This window comes from Lynx rufus, unplaced genomic scaffold (assembly GCF_022079265.1).
Source record: "Lynx rufus isolate CCGP_SWC_20201006 ecotype Redwood Valley unplaced genomic scaffold, mLynRuf1.p SCAF_3, whole genome shotgun sequence".
NCBI classification, from domain to species: Eukaryota; Metazoa; Chordata; class Mammalia; order Carnivora; family Felidae; genus Lynx; species Lynx rufus.
Genome location: NW_025814845.1, coordinates 7088369 through 7103646, shown reverse-complemented (window position 1 = coordinate 7103646; position 15278 = coordinate 7088369). Strand labels below are relative to the sequence as shown.

General features: G+C 42.6%; 1 pseudogene; it reads left to right on the top strand.

Moving 5' to 3' along the window:
• LOC124520461 (40S ribosomal protein S5-like) overlaps positions 1-15278 on the top strand; it is a 55044-nt pseudogene that overhangs the window by 39108 nt on the left and 658 nt on the right.

Sequence of the window (15278 nt, the reverse complement as noted above, 5' to 3'; positions counted from 1 at the left end):
TCCTTGTACTCAATCCACATGTTCAGCTTGCTCCTGAGTGCCTGTATTTCCTCAAGAAAAGCATCCAAGTTGAATATATTCTCCTTTTACCTCCTCAAGTTGGTGAATCCATATCTCTACCATAACAATGTAAATATGCAATAGAGGGTTTGAAGACTTGGGTTCTTCAAAGTCATCTGAATCCCTCAACTCTTTAATCTGAAAGAGCAGTTCAATAAACCTCTTCCAACGTTCCTCCTGACGTAGTCATCCATCTACACGAAACAAACAAAATTGTTTCCACTTCTTTCCCAGTGAATAGTCCCAAGCATGCATAAAATCCAGTCTCAATCAGTCCCTCCATTAAAACCTGCAGTGGAGAAGACTTACAATATTTAGAGCCCTAACTGTCTTGACGTTTGGTATAATAGAGACCAAGTCCACCAGTGTAGGTCTGGGATCCACATTCACTTAACAAATCTTCTCTTTCTCCGTGGATTCCCCTGTAACAACTACGCTTAGCTTGTTATTCCTCAGTCCCCAAAGCTCCGATTCCTTGGAGGAAGATGAGTTCACATATTCTAGATCAGTAGGTAACTATGTATGTTTTGTAGCATCCTCAAGACGAATGCCCTTGGCCTCATGGTGACCATCCCTCCGGGGTGATCAGATAACTGAATAGGGAAGAACTGGTTATTGACACTGCAATTCCCAGAAGTCAGTTTGGCCCACAGTATACAAGACATTGAGAACGGCTCCTTTATGAGAGGGGCCCTAAGGGCTACAATGAAGCCAGACGTCATTCGCAAGTGGCCTCTCAAAGGGCCCCTCCTTGTTTCGGTAGCGTCCTATCTTCATCAACACTTGCAAGCCTGGATCTCTGGCCTGTGTTTCGATACCTGTTATCTCTGGCCTGCGTTCATGTTAGGTAATTCACATGTCACCTGATTCCCCATCCTCCACTCCCTACCTGTTTTTGATCACTGAATGTAGGTTGTTCTTGGCGAATTGCTTCAAATCCCCTTGTGACTGAAACAAGCTGTACCCCATTTGGAACTTTGCTGTTCCCACGTGCACACGGCTGGTCAGTGCCCCGTTCTTCCACCCAGAAGAAGCTGTGATTGTCACAGTCGCATCACGGAGAAGAGCATGAGCTGGAGGGAAAAAGTATGTGAGATCCAGGCTCGGTTCGCTGCTTGCTATGGAAACTCAGTTTTGTTGTTTCTTTGCTTGTTTATTAGCTTCTATTTTACTACTCTCTGAAGGGTCACATTGAAATAAACACTCTGAAGTGATATTCACTTTTTCCATCTGATATTAAGCGAAAATAGATTGTCTTCTTTTATCTAAACTAATACAACATGTTAAACGAGATGAGGAGAGGGGCAACGAGGCTTTGGAGTGAGACAGGCCTTGCCCAAATGGGCCCTCGTCCCTTCTCCTATTCTTCTGAAGCCATGAGCACTTGAGAAAGTTTCTAGGCCCCCTGTGTCCATTTTCTCAGCTGTAAAACGGGGATAAAACAAAACTTACTTATGAGCATTAACAGTGAAACGACATACAGAACCTCAAGCCTGAAATAATTTTGTCCACAGAAACCTACCACATTCCTTGTGTAACCATTTACCAGGCTCTCTATTCTCTAAAAGTTTATTTAAATTGTCTCATTTAATCCTCAGGGGTTCTATTTTTATCTGCATTTAATAGGTGAAGAGACTGATATTCAGGGAGGTTCAGCTTCCCAAGATCATGAAGCCAGTAAGGGAGGAGGTTGGTCTTTGAAACGAGATCCCTTGGTTTCATTTATTATGCTCTAAAGATGACTCTTCAGAACAGAAGGATTAGACATCTGGAAGACTTCTATTTTAGGTGGGACACCTGAAAATGGCAGACCACTGACAAGAATTGTGTTTGAAAACCAGCGCTCAGATTATTGTGCTTTAGAGTGGACTGAGAAGGGAGTTGAAAAACGAATGGTAAGATCCCTGATTCCTCAGAATAATCTCTGATATTCAGTAGACTTGAGGCTATGTGCAATTTCATGCAATTGTAGAGCAGTTATTGAGTGTGTACTTGGTACCAGAGAGTATAAGTTGCTAAGGATACAAACAGGAATAACTGTGGTCCCCACCCTCACTCTCACTGGCCCCGCTCTCTGAAACACATCCTTTATCATGGCCTTTCAGTGAAGCCCATCAGTATTAGTTAGAAAGCAGTTTCTCAGAATGATAGGGTGGGAAGAAATTCATTTGTATCTGGGTCTGGCAGCAGATCGACCAGTGAAACCTGATATTGAAAACCCTAAGCCTTGGTTCTTAGTTATAAAATCTAGACAACTTCCATACGGGGAAGCAGTGATCATCACATCTATGAACTGGGCTGTTAGGAATTGAAGTGTGTTCTCCAAAAAAAAGATATGTTGAAGGCCTGACACTCAGTACCTCTAAGGTAACCTTCTTGGAAAATAGGGTCTTTCACAGATATCATATATTTTCACTCATATGTGGAATTTGAGAAACTTAACAGAAGACCATGGGGGAAGGGAAAGAAAAAAAATAGTTACAGAGAGGGAGGCAAACCATTAGAGACTCTTAAATACAGAGAACAAACTGAGGGTTGATGGGGGTGGGGGAGTGAGGGGACGGGGAAAATGGGTGATGGGCATTGAGGAGGACACATGTTGGGATGAGCACTGGGTGTTGTATGTAAGTGATGAATCACGGGAATCTATCCCCAAAGCCACTATGCTGCATGTTAGCTAACTTGACAATAAATTGTATATTAAAAAAAAGAAAATAGGGCCTTTCAGATTTAAGCAAGTTGATAAGGTCATTAGAGTGAGCCTTAATCAAATATGACTGGTGACCTTATACGAGGAGGGAAATTCAGGCAGGGACACACAGGGAGAACACCACGTGAAGACATGGGACACACAGAGGGAAGACAGCCACGTGACGATGGAGGGAGTCATTGGAGTGATACGTCTACGAAGCACAGCAGGTGAAGGCGAGGAGAGAGGCATGGAACAGATTATCCCTCACAGCCTCCAGAAGGCTCCAACCTCACCAACATCTCGACTGGAGGCTGCGAGCTGACACAAGCGTGAGACGGTGCTTCTGTTTTGTAAGCCATCAGGTTTGTGGTTTTGCTACAGCAGCCCGAGGAAAGAAACGCATCTGCCAAGTGACAAAGTTGGGGAATAATTCTCTAGGGAGTCTAACATTCCATGAGCAGGCAGAGAGCACCCACGTCAAGTAACAGAAGCCAATCCTAGTACACTGAAGTCCAGGATTTAGTGGGGATATTAGATCCTGAACCACCACCGTCCTTCCGGATAATTCATCGCTTACCAGAGGAACGCAGCCCTCACACCCACTAGCCCAGTGATCCCGGCTTTGTCAATATGCACAGATGTCTGTACTCACTGACTCTTTCTCAGAGTTTTCTTTTTACCTTTATAGCCATCACTTTAAATCCAGCTGCACTCTCAACCAAACTTTGTCTATTTCACACTATCCCTCGTCACTTTCACTTGTTCACAAATGGGCTACTGCTGTAGTGAAAAATTCATTTTATTCTTTTCTTCTTTGTCCTTCCTTTTTTAAAATTACCTTTTTAAAGCTTATTTATTTATTTTGAGAGAGAGAAAGTGAGAGTATGAGTGAGGGGCAGAGAGAGAGAGAGAGAGAGAGAGAATCCCAAGCAGGCTCTGCGTGGTCAGCATGGAGCCTGTCTTGGGGTTCGAGCTCACGAACTGTGAGATCAGGACCTGAGCCGAAATCAAGCGTTGAACACTTAACCGACTGAGACACCCAGGTGCCCCTCTATTCGTCCTTCCAAATCTCATGTCCAGGGTCCCACCAACTCTCATATTCCACTCCCTCCTAGAAATGCCTCTTTCAATACTTTCTAGACACAGGGAAGCCAGCCGTTGGCTTTCTTTGATATCTAATGTGTTTTAAACAATCCCTGGATATTTCTGTCCTTGCTGAGGAAAGAAATTAAAAGAAAGGGGGAAAGGAAGCTTCTTCACATATTAGGTATGGACTGAGCTTTGATGAGCCCAAGACTCCTTAATGAGAACAACAGTAGAACTCAGACAGCCTGGCTTTGAATCCCTGCTCTGCACTGACGAGCTCAGTATCCTTGGATGGATTACGTAACTTCCACACGTCCTGACTGCCTGTAAGATGGGGTCAAGGTATTGTTGAAATTAAAAACAAAACAAAACAAAACAAACACAGTTGTGAAGATAAATGAATTAATAATGCACATGTACCTTATGCCTGATGCTTAATAAATAATAAGGACCCAGTAAACATTAGCTCTTCTTATTCGTTGCCTCTATTTGGGGTAAATATTTCATTTTTACAATGATGCATTCACAGATTTGTGTCTATTTGTTGTTTAAACTGAGACCTTTGCATAAAGACTTATTTTTATGTGATCTCTTAATAAGAAATTGAAGTGGTGAAATTGAAGTATAAATGTAATGAAAAATAAAATAAATCACATCAAATCAATGCCAGTAAATCTTGGTGGAGTGCTTCTTTAAAAAACCTGGCTTATGGCAATTGATCCTACACCTGCATTTTATGAAGCATATTTCATTTTTTAAGTATTCAATTACACGGAATAGGTGTGCTAGTATAGGCTGATAGCTGTGTCATGACTAGAGATCGCAGTAAATCTACATTTAAGAAAGCTTTCAAAGTGACTGTCGAAGCATTTCCTTCTTGACTAGGATTTTGCATCTCAGGAAGAAAGGGAATAAAAACTCTGAGGAGTATATTGGAGGGCAGCTGTATTCATTGGCATGAAATATACGATATAAGAATGCCAAAAAGAAAAGCAGTCCAATATGCCAAGGTAATTCTAGTTGTGGTCACTATTCAAACTGAACATATATTATGGATATAAATTTGTTGAACGAGTAGCTGTCTTCTACTCAGATGAAGAAAGCATAAATGGGAGAAATAAGCTCTCAAGAAGATAATTCTTAGTCTTATTTGAATATATTAAGCCCAGACAGGTTTTACTTGTTTGTTTGTTGAGGTTTCTATTTTTTTTTTCTCCTTTATTTTCTTTGTTCGAAGGGGGGCCTTATTGCATATGATTTAGCACTTAAATGACTTAAACTGATTGATGATTGGATGAGTGGATGGCTAAATGGACGATCGGATGGGGTCTGGGTAGGTGGTGGACAGATGTATTGATAAAAGTCTGATTGCTCCAAATACTCTTAAAGGCAATCACCAGATGCCCAGCACATAGTAGGCACTCCGTAAAATATTTTGACTGACTCAGTCTTAGAGGTCCTTTTATCTTCCCAGACGCATAGTCAGTTCTGCACCAAATAGGCAAAGTTGGCTGCTTGTTGAGTGGGGTCTGGCATAGATCTGTCTTCTGTGAAGACAGGATGACAGGAGCCAGTGTCAGTGTGGACAGCTTCTGCTCATCAAGGCCAACTCCCAAGAAGAATTGAAAAGGAGACAGAAGTACCAAAAGAAAGAGGAAGTTCTCCCTTTATGCCAAAGGCACGTTAAAGGAGTTAAGACGAATATGGGATTTGAAATGAGAAGCCATGAGCTGAGTGTCCATGTCTATCACCTGCATGTTCTGTGATGTTAGGTGACCTTAGCTGTGATGTCTGTGACCTTAGCTACCCTGCATCTCATCTTTCTTGCTCGGAAACTGGGCAACATGCCCCCTCAGAAGGTTTTTCATCAGGATTTAATAAAAAAAAAAATGCTTGTGCATTAAACCTTAAAATCCTCCACAGATTGACTCAGCATCCATATCGGATGCAGTAGGGAAGGTCAACTTTGTAAACTGTAAAAGGATGAGAGGTGAGACCTTCCACAGATAGCCGAGGTCTAGAGACAATGGTCCTACTGAACAAATCTTCCGATCTTTTGTTCCTGAAGCAGTTTGTATAAAGTAAAATTCAGCAGCAAAGCTTGAGAGCACAAGTCAGAACAAAGGTATATTTCAACATATCTAACATCTTGCGAAGTCATTCGTACAATCCAAAATTGTATTTTCAGGAGGTAAAGGGGGAGGCGATTTTTTTTTCCCCTAGAACAACAACAACAACACTAGAACCACAGTCTGGACTGTGCCTGCAATCTCAGATGCTGTGTAAGACATAAATACATTATAAAACATGAGCTTGCCTCCCCTCAGTGCAGCTTTATTGCATATTTATGCCTGTGGCTTCAGTGTGCTTCTGAGACAGGAGATACGCTAGTTTGCTGTTTGGACGGGCTCCATTGCCCCTCACCTGTGCTGTGCTTAATCTGGCAGCCCCCTTCTGAGCCCAGAAAGCATCTTTTTTTTTTTTTTTTTCTGAGCCAGGAGACTGGGGAGTCTGCATAAATCCAAAGACTCCACATCAGGCATCGGCAGGATGAACGTGCTGAGCTCTGAGGCCTTTTCAGAGCTTGCAAGATCAAAAACAGGAGGACAGCATTGCAGGTGCCTAACGTCACAAAAGACAGTCGCCAAATCACACGGGCTAATCAGAATGCCTGAAGGGTCGCAGAATGCGGACAGCAATTTCTCTTCTGCCGATCTCCACTCGACTTTTCTTGGGAACCAACAGGGAGATGTTGGATCTGACTATTAATGAATCAGGACACACTTTATTGGTCTTAAAGCACGTTTGTCATGGCAATTTACATGAGTTAGCACCATGTTTCCAAAGCTTGCTACAGAATCTAGCAAGTATTCATTTTAATGAGCTAACACACCCAGAACGACTTCTACTTTTTTATGGTATTTATTACATATTGTCATAAACACTATTAAATTAAATTATGGGACCATTTGCAAGCTGAAAAAAAATAAATTGTTCATCATTAAAGCAAGAAAGAATCTTAAGAGACACCCACTCGACCAGTTCTCATTCCATTGGATACAGAAGAAATTGTGGCAGTATTCTTTGCCTCATCCTAGCTAAACGAAAAATCCGGAGGTTAGCACCTCGGCCATGGTACTAGAAGTCTGGGGGAAGAAGGAGGGCGGAGCCCAAAGGAAAAACCAACTTTGATAAACTTGTCACCACGTTATTAACCCTTTGGAGCTAGGAAGGAGAAGCAAGGTCATGGGCAGAATTGAGGATAATGCACCAGCACAAAAGGATTCTGCACAAAGAATGGGTGGAAGGCTTTGGATCACTTGAGCAGGTGAAACACAGCATTAGGCACAATTTATACTAGATTGAACCCTTGGATATGTGGCAGGAAGCCTCAGATGTGGACTTTAGCTTTATGTAATAATCATCAATAATACCTTGGCGTCTCAATATACGGGAGTGGTTTTATAAGCCCTTCTTTGATGTGAGGTGTTCTCTCTCTAGGACGTTTTGGAATGCTGATATTTGCCCTCCTCCAGATTTGCCCTGATTTCCCATACTCTGAGCTCCTTCCTGAGGATGCTGCCTCTCTCAACATTAGTATCGATGGTACTTTGAGAACATGGACTCTTGGTTCAAATCACAGACCTACACTTACTAGTTATCTTCCTTGGGAGACTTCCTCAGCCTTTCCGAAGTGTACAATTATGATATGGGAATAACGATAATAAAAATCTTTAGAGTTAGTGTAAGGACTGAGGAAAATATGCCAGGTCCTTAAAACAGTGCCTGGTACCTAATGAATGCTCTTTAATACTGATCATTTTTCATGATGAATCTTCCCTTCCCTTCCCCTCCTCTAGTTGTCTGGGGTTAGCCTTCTGAGGGAAGGCAAAAACAACAGGCTGCGATTTTTTTTTAAGTTAATATAATTTCCAGATGAATACCGATGTTTTTTTTTTAATATGTGGCATTTTGAAATAAGGGATAATGAGGCACATTGGTATAAATAGGTAGAATCCTTTTTAATGCAGGCGGATACAGGTATGCTAGAGACAAATCATATGAACAACACTGTCATCATTAATGTGATTTTTCTTTTTTTTTTTTATTTTTTTAAAAAAAAATTTTTTTTTCAACATGTATATATTTTTGGGACAGAGAGAGACAGAGCATGAACAGGGGAGGGGCAGAGAGAGAGGGAGACACAGTATCAGAAACAGGCTCCAGGCTCTGAGCCATCAGCCCAGAGCCCGACGCGGGGCTCGAACTCACGGACCGCGAGATCGTGACCTGGCTGAAGTCGGACGCTTAACTGACTGCGCCACCCAGGCGCCCCATTAATGTGATTTTTCAAACTGTGATCAGACTGGCTACTCAGAGCAAAGTCCAGAAAAAAAGAAAAATACAGTTACTTATGGATTTACACACTCATCGCATTCCTGGGAATCCAAAGTATACCCAAAGTGAACACAAAATCCCTTGGGATTTTATGGAAAACAAGCATATATCCTGGGTCCACACAATGACAATACGTTTTTTTTTGTTTTGTTTTTTGTTTTGTTTTGTTTTTTTTACTTACATGAATGGCAGAATGGACATCCAAATCATGCAGAACTTAGAATGATTCTTTATTATGTGGGCGGAACCATCTAGTGCGTTGCAGGATGTCTAGCCTTCCTGGGTCTTGCCTTCTAAATACCAGTAGCTCTCTTCCCTCACTCATCATGAAATTCAAAAATATCCTCACACAGTTTCAAAATGTCTCACAGGGTAAACCATTGACCTGGTGAGTGACCAGACCGGGAGGCAGTTTATTGGTGGAGTGAAAGCCACAAGCATTTTTTCCAGGGAATTCAGACCAATCATTAAGGGACCAGGGACAAAATCCAGAGCAATACAGTTAATGACAGGAAAGCATGAGAAGGAGGCCACAAGGACGGGGAACGGGCAGAAGGAGGACCATGACTATGGGCACAAGAGGAGCATGAAAGAAAAGAGAAAATACAGTTTCCTGAAGAAGAGAACCCTCAACAGGGTTGGACGGAGTAGGTGAATTTGGCAAAATGGGGGGCTGTGACGTAAGTCAACTGAATTTGAAAATTAAGGGGTCATTTCTGAATTACCTCCAAAGCCACCAGGGCTGCCTTTGTGGGTAGAGACTCTATTGCAGCCAACTTAAAACTGGACACCGAGAACCAGGGTCAGTAATGTTGCCAACTCTTTCTGAGTGCCTCAATGAGAGGGGAGCAAGATGGGGAATAACGACCGACATGGCCCATGGATGGAAGCACCTGGGTTTTAACTCACACCCCTCCACATTTCCTTCCAGAATACTGTACTTTTCCATGTTTGTATAAAATGTACAGGCCAAGAAAACCCGGAGGATCCATTTGGGTTTGTTTGTTTTTAAAACTAATGGCATTTTTTATTTGTTTGTTTATTTATTTATTTTGAGAGAGAGAGAGAGAGAGCAGTGGAGGGTCAGAGAGAGGGAAAGAGGATCCCAAGCAGGCTCCGTGCTGCCAACACAGAGCCTGACACTGGGCTAGATCTCACGAACTGTGAGATCATGAGCTGAGCCAAACCAAGAGTCAGATTCTTTTTTTTTTTTTTAATTTTTTAATGTTTTTATTTATTTTTGAGACAGAGAGAGACAGAGCATGAGCAGAGGAGGGGCAGAGAGAGAGGGAGACACAGAATTTGAAGCGGGCCCCAGGCTCTGGGCTGTCAGCACAGAGTCGGATGTGAGGCTCGAACTCACGGACCCTGATATCATGACCTGAGCTGAAGTCGGACGCCCAACCGACTGAGCCACCCAGGCGCCCCCCTAAGAGTCAGATTCTTAAGCAACTGAGCCACTCAGGCACCGACACTTCAGATTGAAACAAGGGAGACTTTTTCTTGCACAAGTTCTGAGGGAAACATCCATCGGCCTTCTTTTGAAATTCCCACCAGTACCTTTAAGCATGTTCTGTGTACAACCACAGATCACGCAAACAGTAACCCGTTCCTTTCTATTTCTCCACCATCTGCCAATCTGGCACGTTTATTCTTTCTTCCTGGGAGAAAAAAAAGGTTAATATTGCTGTATCTAAAACCAGTAGGGCTCCCCCAGATAACTGTACCTCCCTTCAAAAATGTCAACAATTTCTGGGCTGTGGATTACCCAGTTACCAAAATTTGTCTTCAGTCTTGCAGCTGAAGCAGTGGAGAAGAGCGTCTTTAGGATTTCGTTTCTAGCGTGGGAAAGGCTTGAGCACGTTTATATCCTGATGAGGGCAAGGTAAGGAAGGAGCGGCTCATAGAAAGAGACAGAAAGTGCGAATTGAGGGAATAAGAACCTTAGCAAGGTTCTAGAGGGAAGGTATGCAAAATACTCATCTTGGACAGATGGAGGGACTCTCTCACAGTTAATAAGAGGACAGAAAAAAGTGTAGTTGTGCCTATGTTAAGTGTGGAATGGAGGGCGAAATGAGACTTTCTAGAAGCTCATAGACAGGCCTGTGTTACTTCAGATACTTCTAACAGATGTCCCAGGTAAATCTGAGTTACACAATGAAGATATATATAATCTGATTTAAGAAAAAAAAAATTCAGATTTGGCGGGGGGCGGGGGGAGGGGGCAGGGCGCCTAGGTGGCTCAGTCTATTAAGCGTCTGACTCTTGATCTCAGCCCAGGTCATGACCTCCCAGTTCGTGAGTTCAAGTCCCTGGGCCGGCCTCTGCACTGACAGTATGGAGCCTGCTTGGGATTCTGTCTCTCCCTCTCTCCGCCCCTTCCCCTCTCTCTCTCTCTCTCTCAAAATAAATAAGTAAACTTAAAAATATATCCAGATTTGGATAATAATAATAATAATAATGTGAGGCAGTGAATAGAATTGTGTGGAGACAACCCTAAACCCTCACTCTGAACTGCTAGGTACACAGGCTGGCTGGGATTAGCAAATGAGGAGCGGTTGCTAGCTTCTCGATGTGGGAGAAGCATTATCTAAGCTAAGCACCCTGTAGGGATGCTGACGTACTGGTCCACGGGCCATGGATCATCTATTGAAAGCCACTGGTGTGTAGCAATTGGCCCCCTTCCCCTAGCATTCCCAGCCAATTTCTGCAAACCAGTGGTTTTCAATAGATGATCCATGGCCCGTGGACCAGTAGCATCGGCATCACCTGGGAACACGTTAGACAAGCCAAGTCTCGCACCCCCATCTCAGACTCCTGAATTAGACACCCTGGGAGTCGGGCAATTTGTATTCTAACAAACACCACGGGTCGCCACTAATGTCTGAGAACCACCGTTGCAAACAGCTGACAGCCCAAGTCTAGATGAAGGGACCAGACCATTGAACATTTCAAAGGCAATTATAAAGATTTTATAGAGATAAGCAGGAGGAGAGCTCTGTGTGATGCCCACACCATATTTCTAGTAGCCACTCTCCTGGAGCCATTTCAAATGAATCCTCAAATTGAATTAAGAGAGTGGAAGTTTCTGGTTTTCAGCAAATGTAGCACAAATTTGATCAACCACAAGGGCATTCACTAGAGTATTGCAGAGACAATGTTCCAAAGTTCATGCTGATTCAGGCTAACCTGATTATTTACTCCAACATTCAAAGCTCAGACATTTACTACAGTAGGAGAATATGAGATGGACTGAGGCTGGCATCCCAGCTCTGCCTTTGGCAAGCTGTGGGGCCTGGTGTATCTCAACCACTATGAATGGCATTCTCCTCATAAAGCTCTTACAGTTACTGTGAGAAAAACAGGATAAATATACTACACTTAGCACATGTTTGAGGTCTCCTAACAACTCAGATAACGATACCCTAATAACTCATTGCCGTGTGTTTTTTGTTGAGCATCTTGTGGTGGTTCGTTCCTACTCTGGGTGTTGATGGCAATGGGTGAAGGGGGAGCACAGAGAATGGGTAAGAGAGATAGCATGGGAAAGAAGGACCACAAAAAGGCTTCCAAGAACATGATGTTTGAGGTCAATCTCGACACATGAGTGAGAGAGAGAAGAAGGATGAGGAAAGGGGCCTCAGAGCTGAGGGCACACGTGGATGAAGGCTGAAGACAGCTCTGCCTTTTCAGGAATGTTCAAGAATTGCAGCTCGGCTGAGGAGTAGGATTCATGCCCAAATGAGGGATGAGATAAAGCTGCAAAAAAGACAGAGACCCTACCATGGAGACCCTATTTGGCCTACCTGAGAAATGGGCATCTTTGGAGACAATGGGAAGAGATTGATGGGCTTTCAGAGGGGAGTGAGACCTACTGGAAAAACACAACCCCATGATACCTGGGTGGCTCGGTCGGCTCAGGTCATGATCTCATGGTTCATGGAATTGAGCCCTGCGTCAAGCTCCATGCTGCCAGCACTGAGCCTGCTTGGGGTTCTCTCTCTCTACCTTTCTCTCTTCCCCATCCCCCACTTGCAACTCTCTCTCTCTCTCCTTCAAAATAAATAAAGACACTAAAAAAAACAAAACCTACCCAGCGATGGGCATTAAGGAGGGCACTTGTTGTGATGAGCACTGGGTGTTGTATGTAAGTGATACTTGGCAATCAAAAAGAATGAAATCTTGCCATTTGCAACGACGTGGATGGAACTGGAGGGTATTATGCTAAGTGAAATTAGTCAGTCAGAGAAAGACAAAAATCATATGACTTCACTCATAAGAGGACTGTAAGAGACAAAACAGATGAACATAAGGGAAGGGAAACAAAAATAATATAAAAACAGGGAGGGGGACAAAACAGAAGAGATTCATAAATGTGGAGAACAAACTGAGGGTTACTGGAGGGGTTGTGGGATGAGGGATGGGCTAAATGGGTCAGGGGCATTAAGGAATCTATTCCTAAAATCATTGTTTCACTATATGCTACCTAATTTGGATGTAAATTTTAAAAAATAAAATTTAAATAAATAAATAAATAAATTCGTCTCCTGAAATCAATGTTACATCATATGTTAACACACTTGAATCAAAATTTTGAAAAATAGTAGAGCAAAGAGGGTCACCTGGCTGGCTTCGTTGGTGGAGCATGCAAACTCTTCATTTCAGGGTCATGAGTTCGAGTCCTGTGCCGGGTAGAGATGACTTCAAAAAAAAAAAAAAAAACTTAAAAAAGTAGAGCAACGAGTCTCAATTTCACTAGGAAATAAAAAAAAAAAAGGAAAATGAATCAAATATTAAGTACTATTCTATACCCACTTTTAAAAACAAAACAGCAGACCCAAAATGGAGTGGCTTATGCTAATCCTCGCATCACCAAACTTAATTAGTTTCAGCTCTCCCAAGAATGGAATCTTAAACCAGTCAGGAATTGCTTGATCACCACTAGTTAGCTAACTGCCTGGGAGACCACTGCCATCCTCCACAGGAAAGTAACCTTGCAATAACCAATCCGCTTTTTTGTCTAGTATAACTTCCTTGTTCCCACTCCCTTCTACCCAGGAAAGTATTTCGTTTTGTACAGTTTCCTGGAGCTCCTTTCTATCTGCTAGACTGGATGCTGCCTGATGCATGAATTGTTGTACAAAGTCAGTAAGATCTTTAAAATTTAATAATAATAATAATAATAATAATAAACCTACCTAAACTACAGGGAGGAGAATGTATTGAATTGGAAAATAATTTGGAGTCAAGGGATTTGTTCGGAGCTTATGACCATAAATCAGGAGAACACAGATGAGGGCTTGGATGAGGCCATTCAAAGAGAGAGAGAGAGCTCACTCTATGAGATTGCAGTAGAAAAAAAAATGTGTTTATGGTGATAATGGGATCCTCGTGGCCAATACTTTCCATGTTAAGAAAAAGGATACATGGAGCGGACCCTTTGAGCACATCTTAATGTGACCAGGGGTGTGCCAGGAGTCTGAGACCTCATAGCATCACAGGGAGAATGTCACGATGTGTGGGACCCTGCTGGAGGGCGTTGAGGAACACAGTATAAATGCTGGAGGGTGTGGGTGCTTTACCCAAGTAAAGCAAGGTCTTGAGGAAACCTCTCCTGACTCCAAACCCAAAACCCCCAAATCACTCTATGAGGAAAGTGATATTCAGAAGAGTTAAGATACATTACCTTCACAGGTGGTGATCATGAGAAAATCACTCCCTCTTTCTGGCCTTAGTTTTCTTCTCTATATAAATGATGAGATTGGAATTGACGATGTCAGGAAATGACCCAAGGCCATGATCCTCCAATGGAAGCTTATGCCTGCAACCTGGCATACTGAAAGTTGTTGGATAAACAAGGTGCCTCTTCCCAGAAAAGCCTTTTTTCCTGATCATAAATAATTCAAAACCATTACCCTTCTGTTAAAATAAGCAAAGACATGATTTGCCATAAACTGCACATAGGCATAGATTTTAAAGATAAAACACAAAGCTTCCAAAGCACATCTGGCTTGCAGTGCATGATTGGTAGACTTCTGAGATGGTTCTCCATGATCCCCACCTCCTGGTGTTTACATCTTGTGTAATCCCCTCCTAGACCTCGTGACTTTCCTTTAAAGAATGGAATGCAGCAGAGGCAATGGGATAAAAATTTCTGAGGTTAGAGGATAAGACACTGTGACTTTCCTTCTCTCTCTCCTCACGTAATCACTCCGGTGAAGCCTGTTGCCATGGTCAGCTGCCGTCCAGAGATGTGCACTTGGCAAGCAGCAGCCAGCAAGGAGCTGAAGCGCTCAGTCATACCAGCCACAAGGGATGGAGGAATGAGGGGCAGAGGGAAAGGCGAATGAGTCTGGAAGCACAGTGGAGTCTGGACGTGATTGAAACCCTAACTGACCCCTTAGTTACGAGAGATTGGATGACCCCAGCTGAGACGAACCTAGATTTCAGGCCCACAGAAACGATGAGATAATAAAAGTTGGTTGTTGACATAATTTGTAATGCAGCAAAGAGTAACTAATACACAAAATACGGCTTTGGGCTGTAACCGGAAACACCTGCCAAAGGAGTCTCTCTCTTACCTCTCTGCCTTTAGCAGTGCTTGGTGGAAATATCTCTGAAACATCCTCAGAAAGAACAACCTTTAATGAGGTGAAAGCCCGTGGAAGGCTCTTCCACTATAAGAGTAAAGCTTCATGGAAACCAATTTGACAATAAATTTCAGATATTGAAAAAAAAAAAAAAAAAGAGTAAACCTTCAGACTTCAGCTCTCTAGAACGTAAAGTTCTCCGGGTCAGAGGAATGGAAAGGAAGCTCAACTATTTGCCCAAGTCTTCCTGGCTGGTTAATGCTGAGCTGGAATGAACTCCAGGTCTTTCAATACCCAGGTAGTGTTCTACTAAATGACTCTGAGCTCCAAAATTGTAAATCTATTTGCATATGCATTATTACAAGAAGTATTAATATTTTATATGGTATATACATATAATCATAGTCATTATCCTTACCGGGTCCACAAAATTGTTTTCTAAACCTTTGCTG